Below are 13,470 nucleotides of genomic sequence, written 5' to 3' on the forward strand. Positions count from 1 at the left end.
AATGCGGCAATTTTGCTTATTTACGTAGCCATTCAACCAGAAATGAGCCTCATCGCTGAACAAAACACGCGCGCGAAACACATTTCGAACCGAACACTGATTTTGGTAATAAAATTCAATGATTTGCAAGCGTTGCTCGTTAGTAAGTCTATTCATGATGAAATGTCAAAGCATACTGAGCATCTTTCTCTTTGACACCATGTCTGAAATCCCACGTGATCTGTCAAATACTAATGCATGAAAATCCTAACCTCAAAAAAATCACCCGTTATAACATTTGGAATCCATAAAGATAGTTTACCAAATAATTTTGAGATAAGGATATATGATAAGGTAATCAGCAGGGTTGAGCATTGTAAATATTTGGGCCTAATTTTTGACTGCCACATGAGATGGTATGAACATATCAAAGAGGTCATAAAAAAAATAGATACTTTATATTTATATTCTCTAAGTTCAGAAACATAATGAATAAAAAAACACTGAAGAAGATTTACTATGCACTATTCGATAGTATTGTTAATTATGGTATCATTGCTTGGGGCGGTAGTTATAAAAATGTAATGAACACTCTTGTAAGAATTCAATCTAAATTAATTAGTACTATTTGTGGAAAAAATGATAGCACACAAATACTAGATGTTAAAGATAAATTCATAGCAGAATCATTATTCTATCATTACGATTTCTGTAAAAAAGAATATTACAACTACAAGGGTATAACCAGAGCTAAGTCTTTAATATTACCAAAGATAAATAAGAATATAGCATATAAGAACTCAAAATATATAGCAGTTAAGTACTATAATAAATTACCAATGGAATTAAAGTCGCTAAATATTAAAAGAAAAAACGATAAAAGAAAAATTGTAAAGTGGATTGTAACACTATAGATTAAATATTAGAACGCAAAGTCATTGTATAATTTTAATGATACTTGTATGGAATAAGACAGAAAATTGTAATAATTAGATTTCCAGGCCTATGAACAGGTGTCAACTGTAACACCTCTATAGGTTCATACTATGTATGTATATACTTTGTATCCTGGTGATAAATAAATAAAAAAAATAAAATAAAAAATAAAGTGGATTTTATGCGTCGATTCATCACTATGGATGAGACTTGGGTCTATCACCGAGGAATTGTGGATTACTTGCAAAATGGCAAAAAAATTATGATTATTATTGCAATCTTTTAGACCAGTTGAAGGAAAAAATTTGTAAAAAAAAGACCCGGTTTGCAGATGAAAAAATCCTCTTTCATCAGAACAATGCACCGTGTCACAAGAGCATTTTGACAATGGATAAAATCCATGAACTAAAGTTCGAATTGTTGGAGTATATACCGTGCTTGGCCCCCAGTGACTTTAATTTGTTTCCAGATCTCAAAAAATGTATGCGTGGCAAGTGTTTTTCATCAAATGAAGTGTGACCTCGGAAGTTGAAGCGTATTTTGCAGACTTCACTTCAGAAATGGGATCCACAGACTGGAGGATCGTTGGAGCAAGTGTATTAATCAGGGAGATTATACTGAATAATAAAGTGTATTTTGAACCATAAAATTATGCTTTTCTTATCGAACGGCAAAACTAATTGAATAACCTGGTATAATCAATAGTTTTGGCGGCGCACGCGATTTAAGAAAGTTTTTTGACAATTTTTTCACACCTTGGGTTACATTATTGGACCCTAACTTTATTGAAAATTTAATACATGTAGCCTATGCTCACCACGGATAGTGTAGCTTCCAAACAGTGAAAGAATTTTTCAAGTCGGTGAAGTGGTTTCGGAGCCTGTTCAATGCAAACAAACAATTATATATGTATAATAGTATAGATAATGCTAAGATACCATTGAAGTTACAAACTGTTGCAACATATGCAAATTGTTTATAAATCCAATCAGATCCGTAAATGAAAGTGCTAAATTTGAAAAGACGCGGCTTGATAGAGAACTTGAAATAGATGCTGCATTCAGCTCCATCAGTGACCTGTTCGATTGATACATTTTCCGCGGCTTATCCCCCAAGTTTTCCAATATAAAAAAATTTAAAAACTGACAGCTAAAACCATTGTGCATCCTGCATTCGGACATTTTATGGTGTGTCTTTTACTGTGGCAACTTTTCTTAAAGAAACAACAATAAGTAACTGGAAAAATAAGAAAACAGCGAGAAAAGCAACGATACTCATCACAGCCGTGTGCTAATTTGATTGTGTTTCTTCAGAAAAAATCGGTAGATCTGACAAAGGTATCAAATATGATAGATACGTTTCTTATAACGTTCCGAAACCGAACACAAAATGTAAAATCTTATTTACTGCTTGATAGATAGATTTAAAGAACTTTTGGATAAAGACAACGTCGTGTGACATTTAAAGCTTAAAGGTGAACTTTCCCACTGACAGTGTCATTGGGGGCAGAAGCAAATATCAAAAAACAGCAAATTACCTACAATTACCTACAAATTACTACTGCATTGGAAACGTTAAAGAATTCATAGTTTTCTTCGTGTATTCTGTACACTTCCTGTGACGAATTCGAGCTCTGAAAGCTCTTTTTCGCCGCATGAAAACGTGGTTAAGGACGAACATGCTTCAAGATATATTGATCGGCCTGGTTGCTGCACACTCATCATAACATTGAAGAAGTTCTCGAAAGATTTTCAAAACTTGGCCCATATCGATTTGTATTGTGAAATTTTTCTATTCAATACACGAACTGAATACAGTATTTTTGAATATATTGAAATAAGGTATGTCACCCGCAGTTCTACGATTTACAATGTGTTTTTCTCAACTTAGTAAGATTTAATATAAAAAAGTCGAGTTGAAATTTTTCCGCAATGATATTAAGCTGTATGAAGATTACAATATTTAATATAATAATCTTCATGTTACAAGTAAATGTTTTTAAAAGAACTATTTCTGGATACACCTCTGGTACATAAAACAAACATCAAGGAAGTTATAGAGTAAAACTTTGCACAAATAGTGTCATCAAAGCATTAAATCTCACGCCCAAAAATTGTCGAAATCGGATTACAACTTGTGCTAAATATGGGTAAAATCGGGTCAACACTCCTCATATACTATACATACATATGTATATGACATAAATATTTTCGAACTTCTGGTTCACTTTATACCGCATCTATTAGCAAATATGTAAAAAACCTTAATGCTGCAAGAGTGTCAAACGTTCGGTTTCACCCGAACTTAGCCTTTATTTACTTGTTTTATAATAATTATGAGCTATGAGCAATTAATTATGTTATAATATGTTAAATTTTATTGTGAGCTGGTAAGTTTCAAATATTTCAAAATTTTTTTTTTTCAAAGCTCTAAAAGCTCGCATCCTCCTATAAATAAACAAAATATGTATTGTGATATTTTCCAAAGGTACTTAGCAATGAGGAAAGAAAAACATGGAACCTTTTTAAGCAGTAGTGCATGGTTTCTATGGAAACCATAGAGGTTATAATTAAAGCTGAAAATATGACGGTAATAAGAGAAACTTCTACGAAACATGACAGCAGAAGTTAAACTGTTAATTTAAAAAAAAATTTAGTCTATTTTAAAATGTCTATTGTAGGAATGAATGTTAAATGGATGATGGATATCTTTAAATAAATTATTCAGATGTCAAATTTTTAGTGGGTTTAAATTTTCCATAAAATATACGTGAAGAATTTATTTAATCTTATTCTAGTTTTGAGCTATAACAGCAACATATTTAACCCGTGCCCAAAAATGTTTTTGACCGGTGTTATTGTTTAAAGCAACGCTACAAACTCAGTTACAAATACTTTCGATGCAATCGAAGTTAATATTTTTATTGGTTTAATTTTTTAATGGTATCTCGTCCCAGTTTCTAAATGTTTTATAAGTAATAGTCTCTAGCCACCATTCTAACCCAAATGATTCTTATAAATTGTTGGTACTGTTGCGTTTCATTTTATTTGCTGTAAGATAGAAGATGGTTTTGTATACAGTTGTAAGCAGGAAGTAAAAGAAATGTGCAAATAATGAATGTGAACAGATTTATTGGAGAACGTGTGACTCCTGATAGTAGGGTAACAAAAGTAAAAGTAAAGGTAAGAGTTTTCCTCTCAAAAGTCCACGCACGCTTTAATTAAAAGTTGAACCTAGTGTATACATGTAGGTATGTACACATATATCTTGCGAAAAATTGAACTAGTTCAAAACTAGCGCAGAACTTTCTCATTAAGAAGTGAAATTTTTTCAATGGTTAGATATGACCTACATAATTCCGATTACCCATTGGAGTTTAGACTGGGGCTAAGCCCAAACCTACCCATTTTGCGTCTTTTCTGGCCTGGGATGTGTATAACAGTAATGGCGGATATATTTGTTTTCGGATTTGTGTAAAATTCCGTCGTATATTCAGTAAGGTTTGCCATTTCATTATGTCACGTTTCAATTTGGTACAATGCTTGGAAATTTTTCAAGGTTATTATGCAAATTCACGTTATCCGATGGCCATTGCATTGAAAATAAACTTCTTAGATGAGGCTCATTTCTCGGTTAATGGCTCGTTAACGAACGATATTGTCGCTATTGGGTGTTCAGTTTGTGTGGTTCAGGAAACGAAATTGTATCCTCGAAAATTGACGTTTGGTATGGATTGTGGTTTGACGGCATTATCGGGCTTTATTTAATTCGATATTGGCAAAAATGGGTGGAGATGTACAAATGTAATTATTTTTAGTAGAACTTTCAAAAGCACAAATTGCCAAGAATACGTATTTGGATAATTATTGAGTTTAAAATTATATCTTCGTATACATCATTAAATCTGCACGAGTACATCAATGATGAGCAAATTTGCAATTACAAAAACTAGTTTAGCGAAATTATGCTCTTGTTGATATACTAAAAAAATGGTTCGAGTTCTGGTCTGAAAATATAGTAGCATCACCATGCTACATATATTGTTTGGTCCACCATATACTCTAATTACACTAGGTCTTGCAACATGCTGCTACATAGTACAATAGTTTTCTCCACCTAACGGTTGTACATATCACCTAAAACTAACATATAGATATAGGGTTATATTTAATTATATTATATATAAATATCGTCTAATCAGGATGACTCCACTGACTGCCAGTCTCTCCGTTCGTCCGTTCAAGCTGTAATTTGAGTAAAAATAGAGGTATCTTAATGAAACTTGGTACACGCGTTCCTTAGTAAACAAAAAGTTCGTAATGAAAACATATAAAGGCCATAACTAAACACTAAATTAATATATAAAGCTGTAATTTGGAACAGTGGATTGCAATAGCAGTGAGCACCTGTTGGCAGTTTGAAAAAGTAGGTATGACCCCGCCCTCTAATAAGTTTAATGTACATAAGCCTAAAACACTGCAGCTATAATAACTAAATTTGATAAGCGCAATTATTACAAGAACTCCTACAGTTAAAGAAGATGAAATCAGAAAATAATCAAAACTACTGAAAGAGCAATAAATCAGTGACCAGCAATAAATCAGTGTAAACCAGAGACATTAAATTTTATCTTCGAGATGGTATGAGATGGCGCTATCGCAGCCGGTGAAACCACGCCTGCTTCCTATATAGCGTAATTTTTTAACTCCATTTGATTCTGTTACTTTCTAGTACACAAATCAAGAAGTAATTAATATAACAGCAACAAATTTTATGTTATAGATTCCTTTAAAGTATGCCACATTTAACCAAAAATTGCTCAAATCCAAACAAACCTGTTCAAGCTCCTAGGTACCGAATATGTGGACTTAAAATATTGTAAATATCAGTCAATGTTTGAGATATACAATTGAAATTCCGAGAGAATTCTTACCTGATAATAGTAAATCTGTGTGTCGGAAATGGGTTGAATCGGGTCAATGTTTCAATGAGCCCCCTTATACCTACACCCCTATTCTGTGCACTTGACAAATTCAACATATTTATAATTTGTAAAAATTTGAAATTTATCAAGCATTTGGTATTCTGTGTCTGAAATAAAAAGTTCTTTTCTTTATAAGTTGTTAAGATGTCAACTGCTCTTAACAGCAGTGCTCATTATAAATTAAATATCTGATTGTGCATTTTGTTGTGAAAATGGATGATATTTTACTTTTGTTATTATTGTTAAACGAAGATGAAAATTGTGAGAATAGAAATCGCGTGCGGCATTTAAAATGTTTACGCGACGATAGCAATCCATTTTCTTTGAGCGAGAATACCTTTGTGCAAAATTTTCGATTATCAATTGCCGCCGCCTAATTGATGAACTGGTCCCACATGATAATCAGAAAACGTCACTACCTTTAACTGTAAGGGTTCTAGCAGCTTTGAACTTCTTTGGGCACGGCTCATATCAGAAATGTGTAGGTAGGGGAAACTGGGGTACCTTTGACTTTGGGGCACATTTGACTATGGCCTTTTCGAAGTCAAGCCAGTAAAATCAATCGCATTTATAAATTGGGAATGGTGAAGTAATTGATTTTATTCAATATGTTGAAGTTTACCAGTTAGTGTTTATACATTTTGGTGAAGCAACACGTGTTTTTCTCTTTTCTCTGCGTTCTGTGTTATTTTGTGGCAGTGATATGCAAGACATTTGTGAAGTCAATTGAACACCATTTTAAAGTGCTAAGTGAACTTAACTAGTATTATTCTGAATAATTTTGAAAAGATTTGGAAATTTAAGAATAAAATAATTGAAAAGGTAAGAAAATTGAAATTTCTAAAGTAAACTCAGTTGGGGTACATTTAACATTTTCGAATGGGGTACATTTGACAAAATGTACCCCGTCTCTGTTTTGACTATGTAATGAATACACTTTATGCAATTTAGTGTTGATATTCAGCAGGAAAATGGTACGCAATTACAAAAAAAAGACTAATCGGTGTGCCATAAATGAAGATAATATTAGAAAGGCAATAACGGATATCAGAAATGGGACTGAAACGCAAACTACAGCTGCCATCAAATACGGAATAAATAGAACAACTCTAATCATGCGTTTAAAACATAAGGCACCTTCTGGCAATCTTTCAGATTCTGGCAATGATAGCAGCTCTGATGATTATTTTAAATTTCAATCGAAATTCACATCTCGCCAGACATTTAATAAGCAACAAGAAACCGATATTTGTGATTACGTCAAGAAATGTGCTTTTTATTCTTACGGCTTAACTTATCAAACTTTAAAAAAGTTTGCATATGATTACGCTAAAGCTAAAAATTTGGTTACTCCAACTGCCTGGGAAAAATCCAAAGAAGCTGGAGACGATTGGCTTTACGGATTTCTTAAAAGAAATGATTCTATATCTCTTCGTAAACCTGAAAAGATCAGTTTGGCAAGATTACGCGGTTTTACTAAATCAGCAGTGGAAAGTTTTTTCAAAAGCCTTACTACGTTGTTTGAAAAGTACTCATTTCAGCCAAAAGATATCTATAATTTGGACGAAACTGGTTTAACTACCGTGATGGAGCCTATTAAGGTAAGATAGGCTTATGTATACATTTGGTCGAATTTTTAGCATGGTTGGAAATACACGTTAATGACTTTAAATAACATATTTCTTCTCTAGATTTGTGCTGCAAAAGGACAACGTTCTGTTTCTCAAGCATCTTCCGCTGAGCGCGGCAGCTTGGTTACAATCGTTGGCATAGTTAACGCTTGCGGAAATCGTTTGCCTCCGGCTTATATATTTCCTCGTGTACGTTTCAGTGAAAGATTCGGAAGTGGATGCATGCCCGGTTCGTTGATATTGAATACAAAATCCGGATGGATGATTTCCGAACTCTTTGCAAATGTGCTGAAACACATTAAAAACTTTACGAACTGTTCAGTTGAAAACCCAATTCTAATTCTGCTTGATAATCATGCGTCACATTGCAGTTTGGAAAGCATTAACTATTGCGCCGAGGCTGGAATTGTATTACTTTCTTTTCCTCCACATACATCCCATCGTCTACAACCATTGGATGTATCAGTTTTCGGACCCTTTAAGCAATTTTGCCGCAAAGCCTTTAACGATTTTTTAACCACAAATCCTGGAAAACAAATCAGTATCATATATACATCGGCACCTTAACTCAACAACCTTTTCAAAGAGCATTTTCCCCAGAAAACATAATGAACGGATTCAAAGCAACAGGAATTTGTCCTCTCAATACCCAGGTTTTTCAAGATGAAACATTTGCGCTGGAGTCTGTAACAGATGAGGAAGTTGAACGCGTTCCTCCTGATAGATCAGATGATATGAATTCATCACAAAATGCTACAAAAAATCCACAAAGCAACCTAAATCATAACTCACCATGTACTATGCCAGAATCAGTTAGGCCTATATCGCAACTGCATGCATCCACGAAATCTTCGAGAAGTGGAACTTCCCGAACCCTTACTTCTTCAACTGAAAAAAGAAGGATTGAGCAGCTTACTACTATAAAGAAAAATTTTAAAACCGCCAAGCGCACTCTCAAGTTTTCACAGAAGAGAACACAGCAGGCTAAAAAGAAGAAACCAAAAAGAAAACCTCAACTGAAAATCGAATCTTCAGACGAAAGTACGGGTAACATTAGCTACGCTGACACAATTGACTCTAATGGATTCCCTCCTGATGATGAAGGTTACCTTGAATCCCGGGTAGATGATTTAGAGACACACAAAATAACTGATGATGATAATTTGACTGTGGGAGACTACGTTCTGGTAAAATTCCAAGAAAACATCAAAAACAGCGTTTTCTATGTAGGTCAAATAATAGAAACGTTTGGCAACTGCACTTATAACATCAAATTTTTCCGAAAGACATCTCCTTCAAGTTTGGCTTTTGTTAATCCAGAAATTGAAGATTTGGCTATAATTATGCGCAGTGAAATAGAGCTGAAGTTGCCAGTTCCTGAAAATCCGGCTTCAACTTCACGGTGTCGTACAAAATATATTTTTAAACTGGACTTATCAAAGTATTATATAAAATAATTTTTTATCAAAACTTATAATTCATTTCCTTTAAATTTTTCTTTTCTTTTAATTCAAAACTTGTAACTGAAATATTTTTTGCTTCTCAAAATTAAAATAATATGAGTTTATATACAAAATGCTGGTTTATTTTAATTCAAAGACAACACAAAATTGTTTTACCTAAATATGCATGTAGGTGTCAAATGCTCCCCTCCTAAAGTCAAATGTACCCCGTGACAGGGGCACATTTGACAAAATGGCTTTTTTTTAAAAACTGTAAATTAAAGTGTAAAAGGGAGTCGCTGAAAAAAAAACTCCGGCAATATTATAAAGCTGAATAATTGCTCTAAAGCAGGTAACAACTTATTTTATGATAATTCAAACACATTTCGAGAAATTTTATTTCAAAAAAAAGGTGTCAAAGGTACCCCAGTTTCCCCTAACAACGTCAACTTGCCCATGAGTCAGTCGTCCCTTTCGAGAAGTGTGCGAGCTGTAGCAAAACTTATTGTGAAAGTGAAGGGAGGAGAAATAAATAATAAATAAAGTTTCCCAGCTCAACAGAGGAAGAAACTTTTATAAAAACGGGACAAGTATTATTGTAATACAAATAATAATATGCTAATTTATTTCAAATATATTCCAGATTTTTTAGAAAATTTGAAATTTATTGCTATCATTGCTCCACCATCAAATAATGTCGAACGTCCTCTTAATTTATATTTAAATAGAAAAGGATTCTACAGTATCAATGTTGAAGCAGTAAGTTTTGTTTTTGCATGCACGTACATACATATATGCCAATGCAATTTTTGAATGTATCGTGTTTTAGGTTTGCGATCACCGTTTATGTTTTACATTTGTAAATGCCAAATTTCCGGGTGCAACACATGACTCTGGAATTTGGGCAACTTCAGACCTACGAGAACATCTCATTCGTCAGCATACTAACACGTCTGAGCAACAACGGAGATAATCTTGGATGCTTGGCGATCAAGGTTATCCTCTAGAACCGTGGCTTTTAATACCAGTGGGAACACCTAATACCCATAAAGAGCAAAAATACAACAAAGTACATGGTTCTGCAAGAAACTCCATAGAGAGAGCATTTGGTGTTTTAAAATCTCGCTTCACATATTTGTTCAAGCACCGAGTTCTACATTATTCACACGAAACTTCCGCTTTGTTTGTTAATACTTGCGTTATATTGCATAATATAATGAAGAAAGCAGACATTACGTTCAACAAAATAGATGACGGGGTTGCAGAAGACTTTGATTCTCCAACAAATGATTATAACTCTTCACAGTACATACGCGAAGGTGAAAGAACAAGATCAAGATATATATCACCTCTTTAGTTATATAAGTATATACAGAAGCCAATCCATATATGTACATACATTTATAAATATTCTCACAATTCGACTTTCGAAATACACTACTTACTTGCATTATTTGTTTATTTATTTATCGTTTTTGTTAAAAGAAAACAAATTGAAATTTGTATTGCATTTTTTTATTATATTATAAAACAAAAAACCAAACTTATTAAATTCAATAAATATTAATTAAATATTAAAGCCCGACCGAAGGTTCGGCTTCGGCTTCGGTTTGCCGAACATTCGGCTTTGAAAATGCATTCGGCTATGCATTCGGCTTCGGCCAAAAAAAACCGAATTTTTAGCCGAATATTACTTTTTTAAAACCAAGTGTTTATTAATAAATAAATAAAAAAGGTGCGTGGAGTCCCTACGCGCGGATGAAGTTATACTTCTTAATGATATTCAGAAATGCATATCATTTTATATGAAAGAAAACTAGAAAACTTAAATTCACATTTTATAAATTTATTATGCACATAAAATGAAAAATAAAGCGAAGTCTAAATGAAGGAATTTTGACTCAGAAAGTAGTTCCATCTCTTCGTTGCGGAAGATAGTCAGCCTTATCATGAATATTCGCGTGGAATAGTTCACCAGCGAAATATTTCGTTCACCCGAAATCGTTCACCTTACCATGAACGCAGAAAGATTTCGGGTGAACAGCATTTCACATCGAAATTTCGAATGTGAGATGACAGCTGTCAAAACGTCAAATAAAATATTAACAAAGAAACCAAATTGAACGCATTTTACTTTAGTGAAAAATTTAAAATGATTAATATAAATTTAAGGAGACTGCTGTTAGCAGATGAAAATGTGCAAGATCAAAGAGTCGCTCGTAGAAAGATTAGGGATGCTTCAAATCCGCTTGAATTGCAGGATCAATTGTAAATTTGTGTATAATTTGTAAATAATTTGTGATGCAAATAGTATACCAACTATTTGCTATTGTTCCTCTAGGTTTCAGAAATGTTATAGGACCAACAAAACAGCGTTTAAATATCTACTAGACATTACAACAAACAAAGCTTCAAACCCGATGAAATCTTTTGGAATACCCCCAATAGTGAAGTTGGCGGCTTCGCTGCGTTTCTTTGCAGAAGGAGGCTACCAAAAGGGTGTCGGTAGGGAATACGATGTGGGATTGTCACAGTCTGCCTTTAGTGCCACACTAGAAGAGATGCTTGACGTGTTCGAAGTGAATTTATGCTACAATAGTTTCCTCCGATGTTGACAGTTTATGATGCAGGTTTGGTCCCCCACCAGTGCCTCTAATTTGTTCCGCATTAAACGTCAACTTTTTGCGTACGTAACGCTTTTGGTCATTCCAAACCTTTAACAGATTTTTGTAATAATTATTTTAAAATTTTACTAGCCAGTGCTAATATGAAAATTACCCTTTTCCACTCAGACACCATTTTAGTCGGAGGCCCAGCACTGTTCAAATCCGCGGCCGTTTCCTTCCATAACGCTTCTTGTCTGTCTTTTCCTTGTTTAGAGAAGCCAGCCGCTAAATCAGGATTTTCTGCCATTTTACTGAGCAAAATTTCAGATTGCGTTTTATTAATCGATTTTGACCTTAAAATAATTGTTTTTAAATTATATAAAAATAGGAATTTTTATCTAATTTTTATTGATACTTACATGATTCAAATATATTTCGCGCACAAAATTTTAACGAAAAATTTCACCAATAATTTGACAATTATTTCGCCGTTGATGCCGTTCACGATAGGGTGGAAATAATTCGAAGCGAACTGTTTCGCATGGTGAATATTCAAAATAGCATAGGTGAACGGCATAGGCGAAATGTGAATCATTCCACACGAAATGAAAATTCACGATAAGGCTGAATATGCAGCGTAATCATCTCTCTTTTGTTCTTCGCCAATTTGGCTGCCGGATTGACTTGTGAAGATCAATTTTTTGTTGGTGACATATTCATATGTGTACGCATATGTATGTTTGTATGCTTGTGATTTATTTTTTCGGCAATGTATGCAAATATATGTACATATAAGTATATATGAATGTATGAACATGCAAGTCAATGCGCACACATGCGTATACATACACTCCTATGAGCATGTACAGACACACAAGATAGGATAGAAGATTTGTATACTATACAAATAAATATTTTTTTTACTAATAGAAATTAAAATAAAGAAAAATACTTATTTTTATAGTATACGATGTTAATAGCAAAAAATTAAAAATTTATTCTGTCGGGATTCGAACCTAGGACCTGTGTTAGCATCTTGACCTTCCAAGCGCTTACCACCAACACCACCATTGACAATTAAGTTGCGCTGACTTAAGTATGATTTGGTTATGCATGTAAGAAGCATTCGATGGTTCTAATAATTTTGTTTAAGTATAGAAAATAAATTTATCACAGCAATATACATATACATAATATGTATATACATTAGGGTGTCCGTTATTTCCCAAATTGATTATTTTTGACGAGACGCCCCTTAAACTTTTAGTTTTGAAATTACATGGGAATTTGCCACTTTTTACAAAAATGTTTTTTTTTCTCTGGAACTTTCTCGTTTGTAGGAATAAAAAAGTCATATTCTTATACAGAATTGAATGCTCTACAAAAAACGTCGAACAAAACAATTGAATTTTACAAAAAAAAATTTCAATTTTCCGTAAAAGTTCGAAAATTCCAGAAATTACCCAGAAGTTTAACCTTGAATAACTTTTAAAGAGTGAGTATATCGAAAAATTGTCCGGACGTTTTTTGTAGAGCATTCAATTCTGTATAAGAATATGACTTTTTTATTCCTACAAACAAGAAAGTTCGAGAAAAAAAAAAATATTTGTAAAAAGTGGCAAAATCCCATGTAATTTCCATGGGAGATGTATCGTGTTTGGGGCAAGGTTTATTTTGAAAATTAAGGGCTTTTTATGATCTGATAATTTTTTTTAGATGGAAAACTATAAGTTTAGGGGGCGTCTCGTCAAAAATAATCAATTTGGTAAATAACGGACACCCTAATATACATATACATAATATTGCTGAGATAAATTTAATTAATTAATTTCTATTAGTAAGAAAAATATTAATTTGTTTAGTATACGATGTTAAAAGCAAAAAATTAAAAA

At 33.3% G+C, this 13,470-nt stretch overlaps 1 long non-coding RNA gene across 1 annotated transcript; it reads left to right on the plus strand.

Moving 5' to 3' along the window:
- The first annotated feature begins 10,830 nt into the window (after positions 1-10,830).
- Positions 10,831-12,209, plus strand: LOC125775736 (uncharacterized). Its single transcript, XR_007421344.1, has 2 exons — positions 10,831-11,240; positions 11,314-12,209. It is a non-coding gene; the product is annotated as an uncharacterized LOC125775736 (long non-coding RNA).
- Positions 12,210-13,470: the final 1,261 nt, after the last annotated feature.

The sequence above is a fragment of the Bactrocera dorsalis genome, chromosome 1, assembly GCF_023373825.1.
Source record: "Bactrocera dorsalis isolate Fly_Bdor chromosome 1, ASM2337382v1, whole genome shotgun sequence".
Classification (NCBI taxonomy): domain Eukaryota; kingdom Metazoa; phylum Arthropoda; class Insecta; order Diptera; family Tephritidae; genus Bactrocera; species Bactrocera dorsalis.